We start from the raw sequence: 27064 nt of genomic DNA, 5'->3' as shown, positions 1-27064 counted from the left end.
AGCCATGGCTGTAAGGTCCACCCTGGGATGCTGGGCCAGACTCCTCCCTCTTTTTGGCTAAGTCTCCACCTGTGTCACTTAGGTAACTAGTATACCTGGAGGCAGTCACTCCCTCCTCCAAGGTCACAATCTGGGCCACCTGGGTCACACCTCCCAGAGGACCATGGGAGGGTTCCAGGCCAGGAGGTGACATCTGCATCCAGTGAGGCCACACCTCCCCCACACCTGGCCATAACTGGTTGTATCTTCCCTACTTAAACCCAGGCGGGACATTGGCTCGACCTTTTTGGCCATGTGCTCTCCACCATGCACGTCAGGGCAGTAGTTTAGTAATAAACTTCTCTTCTTGCCTGAATATCTCGTGGTGTTCTCTTCATCAGCTACCTAATTAAACCTACCTGTTTAATTTACCTTACAATGGAGACATCACAGATGATGATGTATTTGCCTCCCCAGGTAAGTATCCTGGTGGAGGTGGGGAGGGATGGAACTTAACTGATTTGATACCATCTGATTGTGACCCTCAGTGCCCCTGGGCTACCCATGGCCAACAGTCTTCTTAGATATTGTTCTTTCTTTTCTTTTTCTTTTTTTCTTCATAGTCTGAGACTAGAACTCAAATTTGGTACCTGATGCTTTTGTTCATTGGCTAGTGGCCTACCATCTGAGCCATGTTTCCAACCCCCTCTTAGATATTGCTCTGAGCATCCTGATCAAGGATGGCCACATTCTTCAGCGTTCAAGGAAGCTCATAAGTCTTTGTGATGCCAAAGAGTTGAGTGCAAAAGTCACTACTGCTGACCCTTGGTGTTTGTCCCTCTGAAAATACTAAGCACAGGGCTGTCAGGCTGCACCAAGAGATGTCTAGCTGAGTGATAGATGTCTGTAACCTCATTGCGTTCATTCTCATTCTTCACCAATTTTCCTTTGAAGCATCCCCATGCTTAGCTCTTTGGAAGGAGTACGTATGATTGGCAGAACTGGAAGATAGTTCCACTATCTGCACCCCTCATACGCACAACAGGTATAATGCCTAAGCTTGGGGATGTGGTGCATTTTTTTCCTCTTATGAGTCATGTCACACAGCACAGTTGACTTTAAGAAAGGGAGACTATCTGGAATAGATCTGGCTTAATCATAAGCATAAAGTACTTAAAGTGCCTGGTTCTTCCTGGAAATGTAAAAGGGATTTGGTCCTTGTGTTAAGTCTCTGGTGTTGGCACTGAAGATAGAGGGAACGATGGTAAGGAATAAATGTGGTCCCTAGACCACCTCTAGCTGATAGGCATCAAGGAAGTTAGACTTCAACCCTATAGGTATGAGGAACGTAGTCCTGCCATCCACCCAGAGCATCACACAGCCATGTAATACCAGCACAGAATTCAGCAACAATACACTTGAACATTTAACTGTGAGCTAGTGAATTTATATTGTTTCTGTTGTTGTCGTTGGTCATGGGACTTGAACTCTGGGCATGGGCGCTGTCCCTGAGCTCTTCCATTCAAGGCGAGTGCTCTACCACTTGAGCCATAGTGCCATTTCCTTTTTACTGGTGGTTAGTTGGAGATAAGAGAGTCACAGTCTTTGTTGCCCAGGCTGGCTTTGAACCATGATCCTCAGATCTCAGCCTCCTGAGTAGCTATGATGACAGGCATGAGCTACCAGTGCCCGGCTTAGTGAATTTATATTGTTTTTTATATAATCGCATTGTTATTATTAAGGCATTATACAGAAAGGTTACCATTTTATAGGTCAGGTAATGAGTATATTTCTCTTTTGGGACAAGGTCATTCCTTCTTTCACTTTCCCTCAGTTTCCCTCTCTGATCCCTGGCCACAAATTACATAGTTCATTTTTCACATAGTGTATACTGAATAGCATGATTTCATTTGTTCACCCTTCCTCCCTCTCTTTCTGTATCCCTCCTTGTCCTCCCTATTAAAAAACTCACAAGCAAAAACAAACACCACCACCACCACCGATGACAAAAAAAACCCCCAAACCAACCCATATTTGTAAGTATTTCCTGGAATTCCTTTCGATAAATTGTATTTTAAATGTTCAGAGAAGTTACACCTTTGTGTTCCTCCCCTAAGGGTAACCTCCTTTAGTCTGACTGTTGATGTGTGAATTCCTAGAGTCCTATATAGGTTATCATGTCTAGTTATATTTTAGATTTATATATAAGACAAAACATGAATTTCTATTGTTTTAAGACACTAAATTCTTGGCAATTTGTTATAAAGCAACAGAAACAGAGTACATCTTTCTCTTACTTGCTAGGAGGAAAGCTCAGAAAAGGGTTTCAACATACCTCATCTAAGTTAACAATATCCAGTTCCAACCAGTTTTTACAAATATGGACTGGAGGTGAATGGTAAGTTGATGCTAGCAATGTTGAGTAAACTTAGAGATGTGTCCAGCTTCCTTCAAAGAAAGAGTCAGTTATCTTTTTTTTTTTTTTTTGAAGTGTAGGGGCCTTAGGATTTTAGCTCAAATTCCCAGATAAGAACAACACCAAAAAGTCCTGTTCAATGTTCTGCTACCCAAGTAAAAGGCAGTGGTCTCAATATCTTCATTTCTTTTATAACCATTATGCTAAACATATGAAGCTCTGGGGTGTAATTATTAAGCACTTTTCTTTTTGTCTTTCATTACTCCTTTGTTCCAAGGAACTAATTAGTCTCTTGCTTCTAGATGACCATAATCACCTTCAGATAATGAAAGAGCTTCTAATTAGTAATTAATATGACTAATTCAGACTCAGAGCTGAAGAACTTCATTCAAGGTCACATTCAATTCTTTTTTCCTCTAGTCGCCATAGGTGCTTGATTTTTCTTCACTTTGTACTTATGATTCACACTAGCTACCCTCACATACTCTGGTTTCTTACAATTGTAAGGATAGAGGAAAGAAAAAGGTAGAAGGAAAGGAATGTTCTAGGGCTTGTCTTATTTAGGATGGAACCTACCTAGCTACAATGAGTGTCTCTGAAGAACCTGTGAGAAAATGCTTGAATTAGCTATAAACTGCTTATCCACAAATGAGAGGTCAGCCCAGCACACCACAGACCAAATTGAAGCTTTCCCTTCCCTTCTTGGCCACCAGCATCTCTGTGTTCTTCTTGTCCTGTGTGTTCCCAGTCTCTGCCCCCTTCCTCCTCTCACCCTTCAGATGTGGGTGATGGTCTTTCTTTGTTCCCTCCCCTTTCCTCCCTCCCTTCTTTCTTTTCTTCCTTCCTTCTTTTCCTTCCTTCATTTTTTCCTCCTTCCTTCTTTTCCTCCTTCCTCCCCCCACACCTGCCAATTTTCTAGTTGTTTTTTCCCAAGGCTTCAGCTCTTGGTTCTGGATGGATGACTTCCAAGTCTGCATTCCCAGAATTGTTTCTCCTTTGAACTCTATCTCTGTGATCCTGATATTGAGAGGAGATTGTTTACTTGATGGTTCCATAGTCTGTAAAATATTATGTGTTTCTCCCTGGACCTCTTCTACCTTTGTTGGTTTCTTGTTTTGCTTATCTGCCCCATTCATCAGGCTACAAGTCATCTCTGGATCCTCTTTCTTCTTTGTTATCAAATCTCTTTCTGAATTCTTCCATTCTGCCCTTAGATGCAGTTTTGAATAAGACTACCTTCACCCATGCAGCTGCTTCTCCTTCAGTCCTACCTGGGAGGTTGTAACAACCTTTAACATTCTGTGTATTCTTCCAGATTTTTTCCTTATATTAGATATATTTAATCATACATTTAGATAAATATATTAAATATGTAAATATTAAATAAATATTTAAGTAATATATTTAACCAATCATATTAAATATATGAATATTATCAAATAATATCATTTTATTAAGAAATAATAAAATAGTAATTAAACAAGTAACTAAATAAATGAATGTTATACATAGGAATATTATATATCTAGTTTCTAGTCTGGAATCATATCCTCTGCATCAATTTGCAAATTCATTTTTCTTTCCCCACTGAACAAATACATTGTAGAAGGCTTTCTAGGTTGCTCAAATGCTAGGTTTTGTTTTCTGTTACTCAAGAGTCTTTATCACCTTTTTCTCCATGTGAGAAAATTGTAGAGAAAATTGGTCCCAGAGAACAAGTTAAATGAAGAGCGGCATGCAGAATGAGGTGGGCCTGGATGCTGCCTGGCTTACCGTGCCGAGTCACACGTGTGTGTTGAATGGTGAAAGTAATACAGGAGGCAGGACTGGAGGCAGACCTGGCCAGGTTAACCAGCATTGTCAGTAGACTCAGCTCAGGATTGTTCAGGGGCCATACCCTAGGGAATCTGTAGAACTTTGTTGAAAGCACCTGCCAGGCATATCTTGTCTTGGCTGAGAGAAGGAAATTAGAGTGACAAAGGGTTCCATTTGATGGCTTTTCTCAGATGTGAACTTTCGCAAATGAAATAGTCCCAGGAAAACGAGAACAGTTGTCTACCCTATTCAGTGAGTTCTACCCTGTGTTCAAGTTTTCCTCTTAAAGGATAAAGATCAACTCCAGAGCTTAAAACCACCATCTCATTCCTATTCCTGAGAGGAGAGTTAAATTCCAGCCAGAACTTTTTGATGTGTGAGAGAAATGAATATCCATCTCTTATACTACTGATAGTTTGCAGTATGTTATAGTAGCTAAACCAAGTTCTAACTGACACAACAGTACAAATATGATACTAATGAAATCATTTAAATAAATTCTCCCTTCTCCTCCCCCTCCTCTTCTGCTCCTTTTCTTCCTCTTTCTTTATGCCAGTACTGGGCCTTCAACTCAAGACCTGGAAGGTTTGTTTAGCTTTCTCACTCAAGGTTGACACTCAACCACTTGAGCCATACCTTCACTTTAGTCTTGCTTTCACTTGTGGGTTTTGGCTGGTTAATTGGAAATAAGAGTTTCACAAACTTTTCTGCCCAAGCTGGCTTTAAACCACAAGCCTCAGCTCTAGCCTCCGGAATAGCTAACAGGTATGAGCCACCAGTGTCTGATTACTGCTTTGATTCTTAATGACTAAAATATACAATAATGAACCCCAAAGTACTACTGTAAACTTAGTTTGTGGAGATGCTTATCTCCTTCAGTAGTTTATCGGTTTTATGGTATGAGCATCACTCCTCAACAACAAAGGATTCAGAATTTTTTTGTACATGAATGGTGAGCCTGGGTAGCAGACCTCACTACTGGATTTGAGTGAATGGTAGAATATCTTTTGAGAAGTATGGGAGACAGTAGACACACACCTGGTGGAAGAGGGCATTGTATTCAGCCTTCACTGCATACAGTTTATGTTAGAAATTCAGTGTAACCTTTGGCATATCTGCATCTGGGAGATAATAAGACATTCTGTACATGGAGATGTTGCAGCATTCCAAATTCTTAGACAGGGTTTTAAAAATTATGATTCTAGTGCTGCTCCACTTCCCTTCTTTGCTGGAAACAATCTGCTTTAACTCTTCAAAAGCTCTCTTCAGCTTAGGACATGGCTATAGCTAATTTGCTGAGAGCTTCAGAACATAGCCCAGTCCTGCTTAGACATCTGTAAGGAAGCTAAATCATTTTAAGTGGAGGAATTAGACTAATGTTTTCTGCTAGAAAAAATACCATGAATCTTGGTATTCTGCACCAGACTTTTAATGGTGGAAATGAATTAGGCTGCAGATATAGAAAAGAAAAATAAATCCATCTTATTTTACTAGGATCGTGTCATTTTTATTCAGAGAATTTATGTTTCTGAATGCTTCCTTGTAATATTACAATGCATTTCAAATGTGACTGTTAACCTAACTCCTTAAAAACAAAGAAAAATCAGGGAGAAAATGGGAATTGGGACACTACGCAGTAAGCGAGAAGAGAGAGGATCTATCTGATGGTAAAATTAATTGAAGTGCATAACAAATCTTCCTCTTGTAAAAGCAAGAATATTCTGATATGTTTGGGACATTCTCAATAGAGAAATATTGTCTTGTAAATTACTTTCCTACTACCACTTATCTCCCAATATTTTAGCATAGAAACCCTGGGTAGGAATTCTGTATAGAGGACCATCACTCACTATCAGCTATAGATGCACATGTTATGTGTGTATGAGAGGTAGGCTTTCCTGTTGTAGATTTAATGCTGAGTGCCATTTGCTAGAAACATGGGATAAACTAATGGGCGTATAGATTCTTTCTCCTTTTCCCTCTCCTTTCTGTTTCTGTACTTGTTTCTCTGTCTCTGACTCTGTTTTTCTCTGTCTCTGTTTTTCTGTCTTTTTAAAAATTGTACAAAGGATTTAATAGTTTATGTATACATCTTGATCAAACATTCTCAATCAAGCATGCATCTCTTTAAACATTCTCATCCCCCTTCAACTCTGTCTTTGTCTTTGACTTTCTGTTTCTCTTTTTGCCTCTATCTTTCTGTCTCTGTCTCTCTGTCTCTGTCTCTTTGTGTCTGTCTCTGTGATTCTGTCTCTCTTTTTTTCTAGTTTTGAAGAATTGGAGGGAATGGAACTCAGGACCTGTCCACACCATGAAGAACATATGCTCTCCCCAGCCCACTTATGTGGTAGATTCAGATTAGCTTTAAATAGTTGGTATGATGAGATTTAGGGTGCTGGGAGGGATGCAGTTTTGCAGAAAACAGGTAATACTCCTGGGCTCCAATAAAAATTATCTATGCTATAGTTTTCCTGAATTTCTTATTAACCAACTCTCCACAATCTATTTTCTGGGTGCTGAGCAACTGTTGCAGAGTTCGTTACTGGCTGTAGCCATTGCTGTGAGGAGTTAAACCATCAAGCAGATGTCTGAATGAAAGCTAAGATCACCTTCACTAATCTAGTGGCTCTTGTTTTTATCTTTTGTTATTCATGTTCGAATCTGTCTGTTGACGCTGGGACATAATTAACTGAGACACCAAGTAAGATACACATAGTTCTGGACTTGTGATAGCTCCATGAGCAATATTATTATTATTATTATTATTATTATTATTATTATTATTATTATTATTATTATTATTATTTGGTTGTTGTGCCTCTTGAACTCTGGGCCTGGGCACTATCCCTGAGCTCTTCAGCTCAAGGCCAGTGCTCTACCAATTGAGCCACAGTGCCACTTCCAGTTTTCTGGTAGTTTATTAGAGACAAGAGTCTCATGGACTTTCCTGCCTGGACTAGCTTTGAACTGTGATCCTCAGATCTCAGCCTCCTGAGTAGCTAGGATTATAGGCATGAGCCACTGGCACCTGGCTCATTAGCAATCTTTTGACTTAGAGTGGGGCAAAAGAAATATACTGATATATTTTCTGGTAGAAACTATACTTTGAATCTTGGATTTTGATTTGTCTAAAACTTGTGTTAGGAAACAGCAGCAGTGAATCTCTGCTTGTTGTCAGCTACATGGTTATGAGAGTTAATGTACAATACTCTACAGCATACTATGTTGACAAATTCAGTAAGTTAGGTGTACTAATTTTTTTCTGTGCCAGTCCTAGGGCTTAAACTCAGGGCCTGAGTTCTGTTCTTGAGCTTTTTGTTCAAGGCTTTTTGCTCTACCACCCACTTAAGCCACATCTCCACTTCTAGTTAGCATTTAGGTGGTTAATTGGAGTTAAGAGTCTCATGGACTTTTCTGCTTGGGATGGCTTTGAACTGTGATGTTCAGAATTCAGCCTCCTAAGTAGCTAGGATTACAGGCATAAACCACCAATGCCTGGCAATTTATTTTTGTGATACTAGGGATTGAATTCAAAGCCTTGCACTTTTAAAAAATGTATTTTTTTACTTAAATAATTTTTATCTTACAATGACTTGTTAGGGATATACCTATTCTGGAAGCCTGAATATTCAACATCACATATTCTTTCTTTTCTTGAAAGATATCCAGCAATTAACTTCTTCATGTTACCCAGCCATGATCAAAAGGAGTGGGCAAGGTCTTAGCCAGTTGCCCTTGGCTCTCCTAGGTTGTAGAGTCTGATTATATTTCTAAATGTATGTGTGATTACAAACACATCCTAGGCATCAGACTCTTGGTGTGTCAGATTCTGGGATTGCTTAGACTGTCTGTTAGCCCATCTATAAAATAATGATTCAGAAAAATTGTGAGTCTCTAGCTAAGTTCTTTGTCATAACCAATAAGCATCACACTCTCCCTCCATGCCGGGTAACGTTATTCTTCTTCACACAGAGGGAGAGAAGGAGGGTGCCTGCAAGGTTCAATCTTGCTTGTATGGAGAGCACTCTGGTGTGAAGATAAGCCCACTCTCCCAGGATGATGTAGCTTTGATTTGCTTCTGATTGTGATTCATCGCATTTCACACTTGTGACCCTGCGGTACTTTTTCACACTGGATTTCTCTAGGCAGCAGCTCATTTAGAATGCAGAATCCCATCTTAAGAGAGAAATCCAACATTTATTGTCCTTTACAAAGCCTCCCAAGGGTGAGCACAGTGGGAGCAAGCAGGCTTCCGTGAAAATGGCAGTGACCAGAACTTGTTTGCACAGCTACTATATTTACCCTAAGAAGAATGTGAAATATGCAACAGCCCTCAAGCCAACCCTCCATCAAAAAAAAAAAAAAAAAAAAAGATCACGAAAAGGAAAGCTTTTATTACCCCTAGAGAGATGTTAAATTGTTTTCTATGTGGTTTCTCATTTCCTGAGATTTGGAGGAAGTTTGACCTAGTTTTTTTTGGGAGGGTCTTTTTAATATGTTTTATTGGAAAGAGAGAGGGTTAATGCTGTTATCACTAAGCAACATGAATAGGGAGGAGCCTGCTGGTTGTTTATTGTATAAATAGTTTAATAATGATGATAAAGAAATGAAATGCTGATCTCTTTCCTATTCCTTGATACACCAGTCAGAAATGCCAGCTCAGTATCAGAACACATCAGTACACTGGGCCACATCATTCATGCCCTGAAGCCTGACCTTCAGAGGCAGAGGGGAGAATGCTAGCATACCAAATGTTTTATAAGGATGGCTGGTATAGGCTTGTCAGTAAGTTAGAGGCACAATATGCATGCAATGTCTATTTCTGATATTTATTTTAAAATGTTATTCTTTGGCTCAATTTCAAAAAGCCACTTGACCATCTATTTTGTGCTTGTAATTTCAATTTTTTTGTCTGGTTTTGTTTTTCAGTACAGGGAGACACTTTAAGAGTGAGAGATTCATGGACCTGTTTTCTTATTTAACAGGTGAAAAAAGAGGTTAATTGGTTTGCCTGGTGTCATCATATTGAGCAAGCGCCAGGGCTGTCAGTAGAATTCAAAACTCAGCCTAAAGGATGAATTTTCCATAGCAAAGTTTCTTTTCTGCAAACAGAAGTCAATTTGGATATAAGATGAAAAATAAAGATTCTTATTGAGCGGTCATCATGTATTGTCTGGTTCTAGTAGAAGTATGTCTTCTGGATTTTTAAGATGTCCTTTATTCATACTAAGGCTAAAATACAGGATGATACATAGTCATTTTAGTTACTCATTCATTAAGTCAGTCATTCATTCAACCAACTTATAAGCATATCGTATATGGTAGATGTTGAGTTGGGATCAGAACACAAGAATTCTGAATAAGCTCATCTTTACTTCAGGGTGCTCAGAGTTAAACAAAGAAGACCAGGTAACTTCAAGTTGATTTGAAGCATTTGTACAGTGTGCAGGATGTTATGCAAGCATAAAAAATGTGTTTTGAGTTGCAATTCAAAGAGAATGGTAGTGTTTCAGATGCCTTCTGCAGGATACAAAAAGGATGTGAATATGAAACAGAAAAGGTGAACTATCATTAGAGTATTACTCAGCCAAAAAGAAGAACATTAAGATGGGTGCCTGTGGTGTAAATCTTCTTCTTCTTCTTTTTTTTTTTTTTGGTCAGTCGTGGGGCTGAACTCTGGGCCTGGGCTCTGTCCCTCAGCTCTTCGGCTCAAGGCTAAAACCCTACCACCTATCTCACAGCTCCACTTCTGGCTTTTTTCTGCTTATGTAGTGCTTTTTTCTGCTCTCATGCATGTGAGGCAAGCACTCTACTACTAAGCCAACTTCCCAGCCCCTGTGGTGTATATCTTTAATCCCAGCTACTCAGAAGGTTGAGATCTGATTATCACAATTTGAAATCAGCCTGGGTAGGACAGTCCCTGAAACTCTTATCCAATTAAACACCAAAATCTAGAAGTGGAGCTTGGTTCCAGTGGTAGAGCACTAGCCTTGAGCAAAAATAGTTCAGAGATAGTACCTAGGCCCTGAATTCAAGCCCCAGAACCAAAGGACATTTCATTTGTAGGAGAATAGAACTGGAGAACATAATTTTAAGAAAAATAAGCCAGACTCAGAAACACAAGTATTCTATAAAAATGCAAAGATACATTAGGGAAGAGGGAAAAGTTGGGTGGTTGGGTAAAGATAAGAGAAAGCAGTGGAGGAGGGGAATGACATAATAAAAATAATTGTATGCATATATGCAAGTGTGACACACATTGTTTTATATAATTAATATACCCTAATGATAGAAATAAATATATTATTAATGTGAACACTACAGATATTTTTTCAATTATTCATGAACAAATTGTAGCACAACTAAGTTTAGAATATAAAGTGATTCATAGAATGAAAATTAAGAATTTAATACTATACATTTAAAATTACAAGTGACATTAAAATATATTTATATAAATATATTTACAAATGTATGCATATACTATGTATAAGTATAAATATATATGAATTAAATGTTTGCATATATTATATCTAAATGTATATAAATATATAAATAGATACATAACATGTACACATCTATATAAACCTATATATGTAAATATATTTACACATATATATGTAAATATATAATTACATATATAGATATATTCTATATATACATCATATACTATATATTTACCTATATTTAGGTATATATAGATACATATCTATTATTTTGTGCCAGTTCTGGGACTTGAGCTCAGTGTCTGGATACTGTCTCTGAGATTTTGTCAACTCTGCTTCTGGCTTCTTTCTTCTCTTCTCCTCTCTTCTCCTCTCTTCTTTTCTCTTCTCCTCTCCTCTCCTCTCCTCTCCTTTCCTTTTCCTTTTCCTCTCTTTTCCTTCCTTCCCTCCCTCCCTCCTTTCCTTCCTTCCTCCCTCCCTCCTGGCCTCTCTCTCTTTTTCCTTTCTTTCTTTCTTTCTTTCTTTCTTTCTTTCTTTCTTTCTTTCTTTCTTTCTTTCTTTCTTTCTTTGTTTCTTCCTTTCTTCCTTTCTTTCTTCTTTCTTTCCTTTCTTTTTCTCTCTCTCTTTTTCTCCCTCTCTCTCTCTCTCTTTCTTTCTTTCTTTCTTTCTTTCTTTCTTTCTTTCTTTCTTTCTTTCTTTCTTTCTTTCTTTCTTTCATTTTGTGCTTAATTGAAGGTAAGTGTCTGACAAACTTTCCTGCCAGGGCTGGCTTTGAATAGTGATCCTCAGATCTCAGCCTCCTGAGTAGCTAGGATTGCAGGTGTGAGAATATTAAAATATCCTAATATCAAAATGTTACTATTTTAATTTGGCTAAAAACAATGTAATAAATTATATAATATTTGGCTAAATAAAATGTAATAAATTGTATAAGGAATGAAAGGTTGAATTTTAAATGAATAACCTGACATTGGAATACATGAGAAAGACATGAGGATGTGAAAACACATCTGCATTTAACCTAAGACAAGGACTGAAGAAGCTCCATCTCATTTTTTAAAAATTTGGTGATGGTCCTAGGTCTTGAATTCAGGGCCTGTGTGCTGTCCCTGAGCCTTTTTGCTCAAGGCTAGTGCTCTATTACTTTAGCCACAGCTCTAATTGGAGATAAGAGTCTCACAGACTTTCCTTCCTTGGGTTGGTTTTGAATTGTTATCATTAGATTTCAGCCTTCTGAGTAGCTGGGGTTACAAACATGAGCTACTGGTGCCTGTTTCCATCTGTAAGTCTTATGGTTGCTAAGGCAGGGGATGGAGTTGTGGAGGAGTGACACCAGCTCTAAAACCTTCCATTTGGGAGCGACATATTAGTTTTTACACTTCATTGTCCAAAACAAGCCACCCCTACACCCCATTTCCTAATGGACAGGAAATTACAGTCCTCTTGCCCACCTAGAAGTAGGGGAAACACAGTCACTGAATTACTAGCTAGACTACTAGAAAAACTAAAATGTTAAAGCTATTATATCTTACAGTATTACCTAATTTTTAAAATCTGGTTCATAAAAAGTGTCTTCACTGCCCGGCATTGGTGGCTCATGCCAGTAATCCTAGCTACTCAGGAGGCTGGGATCTGAGGATCGAGGTTCAAAGCCAGCCCGAGCAGGAAACTCCGTGAGACTCTTATTGCCAATAAACCACTCAGAAAACCGGAAATGGCAATATGGCTGAAGTGGTAGAATGCTCACCTTGAGCTGAAGAGCTGAGGGATAGTGTCCAGGCCCAGAGTTCAAGACCCATGACTGACAAAAAATTTTTTTAAAAAAGTCTTCATTGTGTTTCTTGGGTCATGTTTCCAAGTAAGTTTACTTTAGAGGTCATATAAAGAGAGTAGTACCTGTGAGAATTAAACATTCTTTGGGTGTGACTAACCTGTTTGAAGTGGTTGTCTAGCTCCATTTATTTAAGAAGCTGCCCACTGATTTTCTGGGGACTTTGGAACCACAGTCTTTCAGGTTTTGTGCATCTACAAAGCTTGAAAGACAAGTGTGCACTGACATAGGGTGTGAAAACTGCCATTTTTCTAGGGAATAATAATAATAATAATCAGTCATGGGGCTTGAACTCTGGGCTTGGGCATTGTCCCTTAGCTCTTCAGCTTAAGGCCAGTGCTCTACCACTTGAGCCACAACGCCACTTCCGGTTTTCTAGTGGTTTATTGGAGATAGGAATCTCATGGACTTTCCTTCCTGGGCTGGCTTTGAACCATGATCCTCAGATCTCAGCCTCCTGAGTAGCTAGGATTACAGGTGTGAGCTTCCAGCTCCAGGAGGGAGCTATGGAATTAACCTAGGTGCCCAAATTGATGATTGTATGAAGGACATGAGATACATAAACAAAGGAGTGTTACTCAGAAATAAAGAAAAATGACATTATGCAGTCTGCAGGACAATGGATGAAACTGGAGATTGTTATGATGAGTGAGATAAGCCAAGCTTAGAAAGACAAATATCATGTTTTAACACACTTGTACATATATACCAAAAATATAATAATCTGCCATAACTGTAAAAGGGGGACTGTTTGGGGAAGAGAAGAGAAAGGGAAAAAGAGAGAATGATAATGTGGTGGAGATGATAGAAATACATTACATGCATGAATGAAAAAGGCGCAATGAAACTCTAAAAGGAATCAAAAAGGACAGTGGAGGATTAAGAATGACAGATGGAGTGAATTTGATCACAAAGTACATTATATGCATGTATACAAACATCACAAAGAAACTTCTTGTGCAATTAATTTATGCTAATAATTTTTTTTGTCAGTCAGAGGCTTGAACTCAGGGCTTGGGCTCTATCTCTGAGCTTTTTGCTCAAGGCTAGCACTCTACCACTTGAACCACAGCTCCACTTCTGACTTTCTGATGGTTAATTGGAGAGAAGAGCCTCACAGACTTTCCTGCCTGGGCTGGCTTTGAATGCCAATCCTCAGATCTCAGTCTCCTTGACAAGCTAGGTCACAGGCATGAGCCACTAGAACCCAGCTTCTGGATAAAATTGGGTTTTGCTTTGTTTTGTTTTTAGAAACTAATTTATTAATAGAAACTTGCAAAATAATTTGGACACAATTTTCTTCATAATAATTAAGAGAATTAAGAGGATATTAACATATACTGTCAGTTGGTATTTAATACAGAATAAAAGATTTCATGGTAGCTTTATTTAATAGTTTTCCATATTCCAGTTTTTAACAAACCTAGAAAAGAAACAACATGTATGGAACAGATTTGCTCAACATTTTAAAATTATGCTTTCTAACTGGATATTATTTCAGTTTTAAAACTGTTTCCTAAGATGGGTGGTTGAGTAGCTTGCCTACCTTGAACAAGGTCCTGTGTTTGCTCCCTAGCACTGTAAGACAAACAAACAAAAAACCCTTCTAAATTAAATGGCCTTTCATTTCTTGGGGGGCAGGGTAATGTCCTGGGGCTTGAAGTCAAAGCCTCAAGCCTTTTCAGTTATGGTTGGTGCCCCACTACATGAGCCATGCCTCTAATTGGAGATAAATAAGGGTCTCAATAATTTGTCTACCCAGGCTGGTTTTAATCTGGGATCCTCAGTTCTCAGCCTATAGGCATGAGCCAACAGCTTCCAATATGACAATTCTAGAAAAGTATTAACAACTTCACAAATTGACAATTTTCCAAAGAACATTGCATAAAGTAAGGTACATACATACCTTATAAGTCTATAGTACTTTCTACTTGCATTCTTATCCATACAGTTGAAAACATCAAAGTACTGAATGAGTAAAAAAAATCACTTTAAAAATGAATAGTTGGCAGTTTTGTTATTTAAGTTTTAAAGTAGATCGACTGCCTGGTTTGGTGAGGGGCACACACCACAAGCAATACTGGAGAGATGGAGGCGGAAGGATATGGAGACGAAGACTAGCCTGGGCTCCATAGCAAGACCCTGTTTAAAAAACAGCATGGAGAACAGGAACTGTTAACCATGAACTATTTATTACTGATTTGCAAATACTTTTCTTTATTCCAGCAGTGCTGTTTCCTTTATCCTTGGATAACTAGTTTCTGTAGGGTATGAGAAAAGATCCTTATTCAGTTTGGATCTTCGGGATATCTCAGGGCAATTCCACCGCACACACAGCAGCGGCTCAATATAAGATGGACAAAAGGAAGCGCTAATTTGGACATAGGGATCTTGTGGAAACCCAACATTCTATTTATAAGAATCCTATCATCTCATTTAATGTTATCAGCTGTGCAAAGTACAAATTTACTGCAAAGTACAGATTTACTCCCAGGGTTTGTTCTTTCATCTTCAGTAGTTTTGTTTTTTCTCTCTCTTGGACTTTTTTGAAATGATGTCTGGGAGCAAGAGTGATAGATGTGTGTGTGTGTGTGTGTGTGTGTGTGTGTGTGTGTGTGTGTGTGTGTGTGTGTGTGTGTGTGTGTGTGTGTGAAGAATGGGTGGTACATAGGCAATGAATTCAAATAGCAGTGTATTGGGTTGGAACTACTTGTGAATGATCCAAGAGACAGTTAATTATTTGCTTGAAACTTAATGCCACAAATTCACATGAGACACTATTCCCTTAACTTGTGAGGTGATCCAACAGAAGAGACAGATGTTTTCTTTGCTGCTTTATAGATCATCTTGAGAAGCCCAAGGGTGGCCTCATGTTCAGATGGACTTCTGTTCTAGTTACATAGCTTTCACTTTCAGTTCACTCATTAATATCTCACAGCTGCAGGACAAGTGTGCCTATGAAAGATTTATAAAAGTCAGTCAGCAAGATGCCGATTCCTTGAGAAAACTAAGATGAGTGGATGGCATTGCTGTGGCAGGAGAAAGGCAGGGCTGGCCACAGGTTTATGGCTGGAGATTAGGTTTATGTACAAAGACAAATGTCTCTGTAGCAGGAAGGAAGAGGAAAGTATGAATGCTGGTGGGGTGAGTTGGTTCATTGGGTATGTAGTAGTTAATTGCTTTAATAGTTCAGCACATAGGGAAAGGTGTGATGCTAGTATTATTTTATATATTATTTGACAGAGAAAAAAGTAAAAGGCTCAGATATGGAGTAAGGCCATTTTAGCTGGGGAAATATCTAGTGTTTGAACTTAGGCCTATGGTCACTATATCCCTTGCACTTTCTACTGTTCACCATTCTCTGAGGAAGGTACTTAAATAATGTCTGGCACAGGCCTGCGATTCCAGCTACCAGAAAGCAGAGGTCAGAGAGATCATGGGTTCAGTCCAGCCCAGGCAAAAAAGTTTGTGAAACCCATCTTAATTGATAAGCCAAGCATGGTGAAGTATTTCTATGTTACCAGACAACTACAAAGGACTTAGGTCAGAGGATTAGAGCTTAAGGCAGTCCCCAGGCAAAAATGCAGGACTCTACCTGAAAAATAACTAAAGCAGAAAAAATGCTTGGAATATGGTTGATGTAGTAGAGGGACTGATTAGCGAGTGCAAGGCCATGAGCTCAAACCTCAGCACCTCAGGAATAAGTAAGTAAATAAACCAAAAAATCCAAATAAAACAGTCACTTGCACTTTCCATTATTTCTATGGGAGGAAGAACACTGAATGGTTGGCAGCCTTAAAACCCCAGCAGAGGCCAAAGTGAAGGCACTCAACTGGAGGTCTACTGTGCTCTCTGGGAAGGTCACATGTCTGATTTCAGGGATCAAGTTAGTCTCTGAGATAACCTGGCTGGCTGGCTTGTTACGTTTGTAGTGTCTGTATTTTGGTTACATGCTTGACAGATGCTATATTCAAACTCCTCTTATTACTTATAAAATAGACAGGTGAGACAAGGGGAAAAAATAACAAGAGTCATTTGTTGAGGGCTGGGAGAATATTGACACATTGTGGCCAATTTAAGGAAGAATAACAGAAATGATAAATGCTCTGGAAGACCAGATTCAAGGAGGGAAAATGTAAACATAGTATTAACAGCAATGTTACAACAAACAGAAACAAATATTTCCAGCATCTGTATCTTGGTCAAAACTAGAAGTAAATGTTGGCCTTGCTAAGGTTAAGTGACATATTTATACCACCATTTAGAAACCCAACTTGTAAAACAAATTGATAAAGAACCAATATTTAAGCTGAGTATTAGAGAAGGTTGCCTGAAAAACCTGAAGGAATACACCAATCTCCTTTTTATTATATTTTTTTTTGCCAGTCCTGGGGCTTGAACTCTGGGCCTGGGCACTGTCCCTGAACTTCTTTTGCTCAAGGTTAGCACTCTACCATTTGAGCCACAGTGCCACTTCTGCCTTTTTCTGTGTATGTGGTACTGAGGAATCGAATCCAGGGCTTCATGAATGTTAGGCAAGCACTCTACCACTAAGCCACATTCCCAGTCCTCACCATTTATTTTCCATTACTCCATTTAGTCCTTTAATTTTTTTTTTTTTTGCTGGTCCCAGGCCTTGAACTCTGAGCCTGGGCACTGTCCCTAAACTCTTTTTGCTCAAGGCTAGCACTCTATTGCTTGAGCTACAGTACCACTTCTGGTGTTTTCTGTGATTAATTGGAGATAAGAATATCAAAGACTGTCCTGTCTGGGCTGGCTTCAAACCCAGTTGATGGGAATCTGCTTTGTTCTCATAACTCAATATTACTTGCATGGCTTGGTCCACTGACTACCCTTTCAAGTGGGAAGTGGGGAGATCTGGAAATTCTTCAGCCCAGAATTTTAATCTGAATATGAAAGCCCATTCCATCACCCTCTGGCATGATGAGTGCCTGAAAGATGGGGCTGTTGTAAGGTAACAGTACAGAGAAAACAGAGAAGCCACATTTTGAGAGGTTGAATTAGGAGTTTTTATGGGAGAGCTGGTGTCTACAGGTAGATTCTGGTCTCAAAAACCTGCAGCCCCAAAAAGAGCTTTAACCAAGCTTTTTTAAAAATAAGTTTGTTATTGTGAAAATACTGTACAGAGGGGATGCAGTTACATTAGCAAGGTAATGAGTACATTTCTTATCAAGCACTGTTGCCTCCTCCTTTGTTTTCCCCCTACTATCCCTTCCCTCCCACCTTCACAACTACACTACCCTTCCACCCCCCCCCCATCAAAATTGTAAAGTTCGTTTTTTCAACATAGTGTCTTGTACATCTCATTGTTGCAATGGGTCAACCTGTTTAAACATCCCTATTTAAACAATTTGTTTTTTCCCTTCCCCTCCCCAACAAAAAGAATCACACGATACCTTAAATACTTTACAAACAATATCAAGAAAGAAAAAAACCACTTGTGTCCCCTATCTTGGGGTTCATTTCGCTTAACATCATCTTATCTGACCTTTTCTGCTTGTCCCAGACATATACTAGTTATTGCAAATAAGGGAAACCATGGGACCTTGTTTCTTTGGGCCTGGCTTACTTCACTTAATATAATTTTTTCCAAGTCTTTCCATTTCCTGACAAATGGGGCAATGTCTTTCTTTTTGATGGAGGCATAGAATTCCATTGTATATATATACCACATTTTCTTGATCCATTCATCTACTGAGGGGCATCTGGGATGGTTCCATATCTTAGCTATGGTAAATGATGCTTCAGTAAACATATTTGTGCTGGTAGCTTTAGTATGGTCTTGTTTGTGATCATTTGGGTAAATGCCCAAAAGTGGGATTGCTGGGTCATAGGGAAGCTCTACGTGGCATCTTTTGAGGAACCTCCATACTGTAAGGTCTGCTCCTGGATGGCTAGCAGACTCCACCCTCCTCACAGCAAAGTCTCCAACTAGTACCTGAATTACCTAGGCAACTGGGACACCTGGAAGAGGTCACATCTGAATTTGATGTGGCCACACCTTTATCCGCCCATACCCTAGATAAGGCCTAGCCCAGGCCCAGATGCCCTCTCTCTGCTCTTTTCTAGCTCTTTCTCAGCTCTCCCTCTTTCCCAGCTCTTTCCTAGCTCTCTTTCCCAGGTCTTTGCCAGCCATGTGGAGTGCCAACCTTGCCTGTTTCCAGCAGGTCTACTGAATAAACCTACCCCTTACCTGAATACCATGTGCGTGGTGCTGTTCTTACTTGCCTACCTCTTTTTAAAAACCTAACATATACTACTTTCCAAAGTGGTTGAACAAGTTTATACTTCCACCAACAGTGCAGTAAGGGTTCCCTTCTGTCCACATCCCCTCCAGCACCTGTTGTTATTAGAGTTCTTAATTATAGCCATTCTAATGGGGGTGAGGTGGAATCTCAATGTTGTTTTCACTAAAATATACTTGAAACTAAAAAAATTAAATCCCCCCAACAACAAATCCACAAAAAAAAACCTGCCCCATAAATAAGTGGGCTAAATACTTAAAGAGAAACTTCTCTGAAGAGGAAATAAGAATGGCCAATGGACACAGGAAGAAATGCTCAACCTCTCTAGCCATAAAAGAAATGCAAATCAAAACAACATTGAGATTCCACCTAACCAAGCTTTTAAAGACAAAAACCATATGTTTGGGTGGGAACACTCAAGCCAGAAGCAGGACATAGAAGCAGACCTTTTTAGGAAGTAGCTCAGGTACAAGCAGAAGTCTCTATTGTGGAGTATATGCCTGAAACCTTCCATATAGGGAGATAACCTTAGAGACCAGTGTATCAAACCATTTAGGGAAGTAATCAAGGATGAGCATTCTCTGTAGCCCAAACTCTCCTAAACAGCATGACATCTGCAACTCAGTGAATGGCCTCTCTCACCTCTAGGCTTTACAGCACTGGGTGGAAAGCCCCCTCCACCCAGCAAGTCACCAGGATGGCTGTGAGAACTTATTTAAACTCAGCCTCCATAAGGCAGGAGACTTGCTCAAACAATAGGCTCCCAGAGCTGGAAGTGAATCCTAAACTTAGAAAATTCTTTGAACCCTCCAGCTACTGGGACCCTGCCCCCCACCCATTACCCTTACTTAAGTCTCTCTGCACTTGCCTCCTGTTTCCTGACTCTGTTCCAGTCACCATGGTGTCTCTCTTCACTTTTCCGTTAAAGTTGATTTGGTCTGTTGAAGTCATTTTCTGTTCTTTCTTTAGTCTAATATCCTTGTTATTCAGTTTCCTATTCAGTTTCCTTGTTATTCAGTAGCCTCAGACCTCAGCCTCCTGAGTAGCTAGGATTACAGGTGTGAGCCACTAGTGCTGGGCTTCACTCCCTCCTTTAACCCCCATACTCCTCCAGTCAACACATGTTTTCAGGGTGTCTGCTTTGACTCCGAAGTCTTTGATCCATTTGGAATTGATTCTGGTGCAGGGTGATATATAAGGATCTAGCTTTAGTTTTCTATAAGTGATTATCCAATTTTGCTAGCACTATTTACTGAAGAGGCTGTCTTTCTTCCATTCTATTTTTTTAGTTCCCTTATCAAAGATTAGATGGCTATAGGTCTGTGGGTTCATTTCTGGGTTTTCAATTATCTTCCATTGGTCATGAGGTCTGTTCTTGTGCCAGTACCAAGCTGTTTTGATTACTGTGGCTTTGTAGTAGAGTTTAAAATTTGGTATTGATATTCCTCCAGCACTGTTCTTTCTGTTAAGGATCGTTTTTGCTATTCAGGGTCTTTTATGTTCCATATGAAATTTTGGAATGCCTCTTCTATTTTCTTTAAGAATGAGGTTGGAATATTTATAGGTATCGCATTGAATTTGTAGATAGCCTTGGCATGTATTGCCATTTTCACAATGTTGATCCTTCCAATCCAAGAGCATAGGAGGTTTTTCCACTTTTATGTTCTGTTTTGATTTCATTTTTCAGGTTTTTAAAGTTTTCATCATAGAGGTCCTTCACTTCTTTGGTTAAGTTAATTCCTAGGTATTTTATTTTCTGTGGGGCTATTACAAATGGAGTTGCTTTCCTGATTTCAGCCACGCTTTTCTCATTGTTGGCATACAGAAAAGCCATGGATTTTTGAGGGCTAATTTTATACCCTGCTACTTTGCCAAAGTTTTGAATCAGCTTGAATAATTTGGGAGTGGCGTCAGTGGGATTCTTTAAATAAAGATCAAGTCATCTTCCCTTCCCCATGGTATAACCCCTGCTTTCACTGTATTTGATGTTGGTATAATTTGTGGAGGAGAAGGGAAAAAACAAATCGTTTAAATAGGAATACAGATGGACACATTGCAACAATGAGATGTCCAAATAGTTATGTTGAAAAATGAACTTTACAGCTTTGGCTGGGGTGGTGGGGGTGGGGGAGTCAGGGACAGAGGGAGATGGGAAGGGATGGAAAGGGAAACAAAAGAGGAGGCAACAATGCTTGATAAGAAATGTACTCATTATCTTGCACATGTAATTGTAACCCCTCTGTATGGTATTTCACCATAAAAGAAAACAAAAAACAAAACAAAAAAGAGATCATGTCATCTGCAAAGAGGGAGAGTTTTACTTCATCTTTCTCTATTTAGATCCCTTTTATTTTGCATCTTGTCTTATTGCTGTAGCTAGGCATTCTAATACTAGATTGAAGAGAAGTGGAGAGAGTGGACATCCTTGTCTCATTCCTGAGTTAAGAGGAAATGGCTTTGGTTTTTCATCATTAAGTAAAATGCTGGCTGTAGGTTTGTCATATACAGCCTTTATTGTATTGAGGAATGTTCCCTAGGTTCCTAATTTTTCTAGAACTTTCATCATAAAGGGGTGTTGGGTCTTGTCATATGCTTTTTCTGCATCTATTGAGATATTTGGTTCTTATCCTTGCTCTTGTTGATGTGATGAATTATATTAATTGAACCAGCTTTGCATCCCTGAAATGAATCCTGTTTGATCGTGGTGGATGATTTTTTGAATGAATTGTTGAAGTCAATTCCCAGTCTTTTCTTATTTGTCCTTGTAAGCCCCCCCCCCCCCCAGGCTAGAGCTGTCATTCAACTATTACCAAGTGCTCCTCTTTTAAAATGTTTCTTGAGCTGAAGCTAGAACTGAGTGGCAGAGTACTTTCCTAGCACATGAGAGTCCTAGGCTACATTCCAAAACTCCCTACTGAAGTAGAAAGGTCAGGTCTGGCCAGCGCCATATAGGCCACATGATGGATTGTGGTGTGTGGCATCTTGTCTTCATACTGGGGGAAGGAAACACTCCTACCTCCCAAGTGATGGGCAGCCCAAGTCCCTGGAGGCAGGGTCAGGCACTTACTTAGCTGATAGGTTACTGAAAGTGTCAGTGCCAGGGCCTGGGAATTTCCTGTGGACTTGCCCCTTGCCCTGACCTTATTTATGCCTAGACCAGCACAGGAGCCATTACGCCATGTGTCATGATCCTGTCCTGTATCCTGTCTCCTGGTTCGTCTCTGGTCATATCGTGCCCCAATTCAGCTCTCCATTGGGCGGAATTGGTTTGTTGGTATTGTTTTTGTTCTTTCTTCCCTCTCTGGCCTGTTTCCTAACCATGTTAAGTGTATTTGGGGGTTGCAGGCCTTTGTAACAACTGGCCGCCTGAAGCCTGCTAACTGTATAATAAAAAGACTCCAACACTCCATCTTTTAAAGTATGACTTCTGGGATAAGTTACCTTACAACAATACAAAAATAAAATTAAAAAAACCAAACTCTCACGTGTTTTCCTTCTAACATTTAAAAGGCAATGAATATAAACTATTTTAGGAATATTTTAGTTATCTAGTGTGTCATTCAGTTTTCTGTCACTGTGCCACAATACTTGAGGTACGCAATTTCTTTTTTCTTTTTTTTTGTCGGTCGTGGGGCTTGAACTCTGGGCCTGGGTGCTGTCCCTCAGCTCTTCAGCTCAAGGCAAGTGCTCTACCACTTGAGCTACAGCGCCACTTCCAGTTTTTCTGGTGGTTTATTGGAGATAAGAGTCTCACGGTCTCTCCTGCCTGGGCTGGCTTTGAACCACGATCCTCAGATCTCAGCCTCCTGAGTAGCTAGGATTACAGGCGTGAGCCACCAGCACCCGGCGAGGTATGCAATTTCTAAGGAGATCAGGTCTTTTATTTTAGCTCATGCTTTCAGTCCACAGTTCCCCTGTTGTTTCAAGACTATAGTATCTCAGTGCATCATGGTGGGAACATGTGATGGAGGAGGCCTTTCACCCATGATTGCTGAAACACAAAGACAATCAGGAAGGTACTGGGTCTCAATATCCCTGTTATGGCATGTTCCCAGAGACTAGCCTTCTTTCCCTTAGGCTCCAGTTCAACCACCTCCCAATAGTACCACAGGCTGGCAACTAAACCATCCACACATCAACCCTCAGTGGACATTACCAAAAATCACAGCATCTAAAAATACTTTTACTATAAGCAAGCATCCCTCTATGCTACCTGTGGGGAGCCCCACCCCATTTAGCAAAAGAATCAAAACCTTAACTTAGTATTACAGTCTGAAAAGGACATGATCTTGATTCCTCTCACATTGATTTCCTTGTGGGCAAATTGCAGACTCAGAGATCCTGTTTACTCAATTAGCATCACAAACAAAATATGTCGTAAGATATTTATAACTCTCCAAGAAACCAAACTTTCCATATAGTCTTAAAACCACAGGAGCAGATCTTTGTTAATAAGTAATTTATTTGCCAAACCGAACTTCATTTTAAATGTATTTTTCCCATAATATTTCTCCAGGAACTCCAATGAGCTTATTTCATGCATTTAAAAGAAAATGAAAGACATTTAGAAAAAAATACATAATTCAGTGTTCTTACTAGTTCAGATATCATGCCTATATCACAATCTGTTTGGTGTATGACTCTCTCTACAGAGAAAAGTATTTCTATGGAAACAAATGTTGCATTGGGACAAAACACACACAAAAAAGACATGTCTATCATCTCTTTGCAGGCCTTTGGTTTCAGCAAGAGAAACAAACTCTTCTTCATTTTAGCAGGGTAGCATTGATGGGTGATACTGAGAAACATTAGATCCATGCAAAGATGCAGAAGTGAAGGAGCTTGGTATCTGGAGTATGGTCAAGAAAAGGCCTGACACATGTTAGGCTGGATGTTACTGTTGCTGGTCCAGCACTGCTGTCCCTTGAATCACCACAGGGGATCTGCACTGGCCATCGTCAGTGTTGGACCTTGGGCCACTGTGTTCATTGGCTTTGGTTTAAAACCCCATTGTCAGCTGGGTGCCAGTGGCTTATGCTTGTAAGCCTAGCTACTCAGGAGGCTGAGATCTGAGGACTGCAGTTCAAAGCCAGACCTGGTAGGAAAGTCCATGAGACTCTTATGTCCAATTAACCACCAGAAAACCAGAAGTGGCACTGTGGCTTAAGTGGAGTCTTTACCACTCTGGGACAGCACCCGGGCCCAGAGTACAAGCCATCACTCACAAAAAAATCAAATAAACAAACACCCCCCCAAACCCAAAAAACAAACACAAAAACAAAACCCACTGTCAAAGGATACATCCTGAGTGGCAGAATGCGTGGAGGGGGACTTCTGACTTTCCAGCTTCAGTAATGACAGCAGTAACCAGTCTCTAAGAATTTCCTAAACACACAAGGGGTCCTTACATGATAAACACCTATGCTAATTAATTTTTGGTTATTGTGACAAAGTACTTGAGACAATCTATTTAGAGGAGGGAAGGTTTATTTTAGCTCCGTTTCTTTGTTTCAACTCTAAGCGGATCAAAGACCTCAAAGGAAAAGCAGACACCCTGGAAACATTACAGGAAGGAATAGTGCTCCTTGGCACAGGCTGAAACTTTCTTAATAAAGATCCAGAAACACAACAAATTTAAGAAAGGTTGGACAAATGGGATTGCATTCAACTGCAGAGCTTCAGTAGGGCAAAGGACATAGCTAACAAGATCAATAGAAAGCCCACAGATTGGGAGATCTTCACTAGCCATACTGAAGGAGGAGCCCACACATCTATCCCAGGGGACCATGCAGAGGCAGGCAGGCACAGGAGAAAGATTATCGTAAGGTTTATTAGAGGAGCCATATTTCCCTCCAAGAGGGAGCACATGACATCTATCCCCATCCAGGTAGCAAGAGGGTCTGAGGGAAGGAAGTGAGGTAGATGGGAGTTCAGGTGGGTCTGGATGGAGAAAGGGAGGGGCCAGCTGTATGGAGGGAACTCCAGGAATGGGAGGGGGCCCAGGTGTGGATGGAGCTGAGGACCAAAGGAGCAGAGTTCATAATATGTAACATGTGTGAGATGAGCCCCTTCACCTGGAAGAGCAAACAGGATATACTGAAAGATAAGATTGGATTCTTGCAGTTGAAACTTTTCTCTGCAAAATAGTAACACACACACACACACACACACACACACACACACACACACACACACACGAATGCTAGTGGCTCATGCCTGTAATCATAACTACTCAGGAGGCTAAAATCTGAGAATCATGGTTCAATGCCAGCCCAGGCAAGAGAGTCAGAGAGAATCTTATCTTCCAAAAACCTGGAAGTAAAGCTTTGGCTCAAGTGATAGAGCAAGAAAAGCTCAGCGATAATGTTCAGGCCCTGAGTTCAAGTCATAGGACTGGCATACCCACCTACAACTATAATCTATTGAGTGAAGTAAAGATTTGGATGGAAATTATTTTTATTTTAAAAATTACCTTTAAGTAGTTGTACAAAGGAGTTTCAGTTTATGAATATATGTTGATCAATATCACCCCTTCCCATCTTGTCCCCCATCTCTCCCACACAGCTCATACCCTCAAGTTACCAGGTTCTATTTCCACATATGCTGACTACTATGACTGTTCACCCACACTTCCTCTCTCTTCACTTTGCATCCATCTCCCTCAGACAAAACATGTTCTAATTTCCTGGTATTTATTTTGTTGAACAGTAAGTTAGTTGTTCAAAGGAGTTAAACCAGTAGAATCCTCCCCCATGTACATCATACCCAATTTGTTTGTGTATATATGCATATAACCCCATATATGTTTTCATTCTATGCAATTTATGACTAAGCATAGTATGATAATGCATAAAATATGCAACATATAACATAGTAATCATACAGTATGTTGCATTTCTCTTTTTGCTCAATTTTTCCATTTTCTTTCTCCTTTTCTCCATTTGTTTTCCCCTTTGGAAACTTCAGGAATAAGCTAGCAACCATAAGTCCTTATTAAATAGGCCATCAAGGGGGAGTGATACAGTCATATTTTTTTTAAAATTTAGTTTTATTTTATTTGTGAACATACTGTACAGAGGAGTTACAATTACATGGGCAGGATAATGCGTACATTTCTTACCAAGCATTGCAGCCTCCTCCTTGATACAGTCATATTTTAAATGGTGTAGTTAGATAATCTTTCTGTTTTCCTGCCCTTTGTATCTGTCAGCAAAGTGGGGAAATTGAAAGTTAACTGGATACCACTTTAAGGTACTATTCTTTCTCACTTCCCTATTTTATTTTTGGAAGTCTATTTCATTCCTTAGCTAAAGAGTTTAGATGGACTGAGTCAAGTCATCAATGAGCAGTCAGAACAGTAGGGAGAAGAGGAGAGTTGAAAATTGGCACCATCAACAACCACAACAAAGATGTCAATGGTGGGAAAATAACTGGAGTGAATGAAGTTTACAGTCTTCATCAAGAACCTAATAAACAAAGCCAGTGTCAGGGAAGAAAATCACAAAATCTTGCTGTCTGGTCCGGCTATAATATTACCGGGCTACTCTTTCACGGGGGCGCCTCTCCTTCCAGAGTCTAAGTGGCTACTGTAAGACTTGGGAGTTTGTGTTTGTACTAAGTGATGTCTTTGTGAGGATGTCACTCTCCTCCATGAATTGATGGTTTCTTTCTCTGTCATCTTACAAGGAGTAGATTTGATGGTCTGCTTTATCTGTTGGACAGAAAAGAGTTTAATTACAAATTTCTAGCCAAGATGCATTGGGAATCAGGCTTTTAAAGATGTGGACACAGTTTCTTATGCATTTGGATGCCTTTCATAGATAAATGGCAGGAGGAGGCACTGCTATGCAATTCTAATGAGTACAGGGCTGGAGTCTGAGAGACTTGGATCTCTCAGACAACCACAGCTCCATGATGCACTGTATACGTGGCCTTGAACAAGAGCCCTAACCTCTGCAAGCCCCTGTGTACCCATCCACACTCCGGGAGGAACTGTACCTACCTCATAAAGCCAGAAACTCATGTGGGTGGGAAGTTTTCAGGTCACTGGGTAATGATTAACTCATTTGCTTGATAGTCTTATAAAACATATGTTTTGTCATCTAATTCATTCACCTATGTGTAGGTATTTTTAGTATTATTATAATACTAAATTATAGTAATATTAAGATACTAAAATACCTGCATGCCATCACAACATATTAATTCTTGAATTCTTGAATGTGTTTTGTAAATATTTTCTCCCAGCCTGTGGCTTGGCTGGCCATTTTTGTGACAATAAATTCCTAAAAATTTTCACCCTGTGTTTTTT

The sequence above is a fragment of the Dipodomys merriami genome, unplaced genomic scaffold, assembly GCF_024711535.1.
Source record: "Dipodomys merriami isolate MVZ:Mamm:240054 unplaced genomic scaffold, mDipMer1.0.p SCAF_4, whole genome shotgun sequence".
NCBI classification, from domain to species: domain Eukaryota; kingdom Metazoa; phylum Chordata; class Mammalia; order Rodentia; family Heteromyidae; genus Dipodomys; species Dipodomys merriami.
This window is presented reverse-complemented; position numbering follows the sequence as displayed.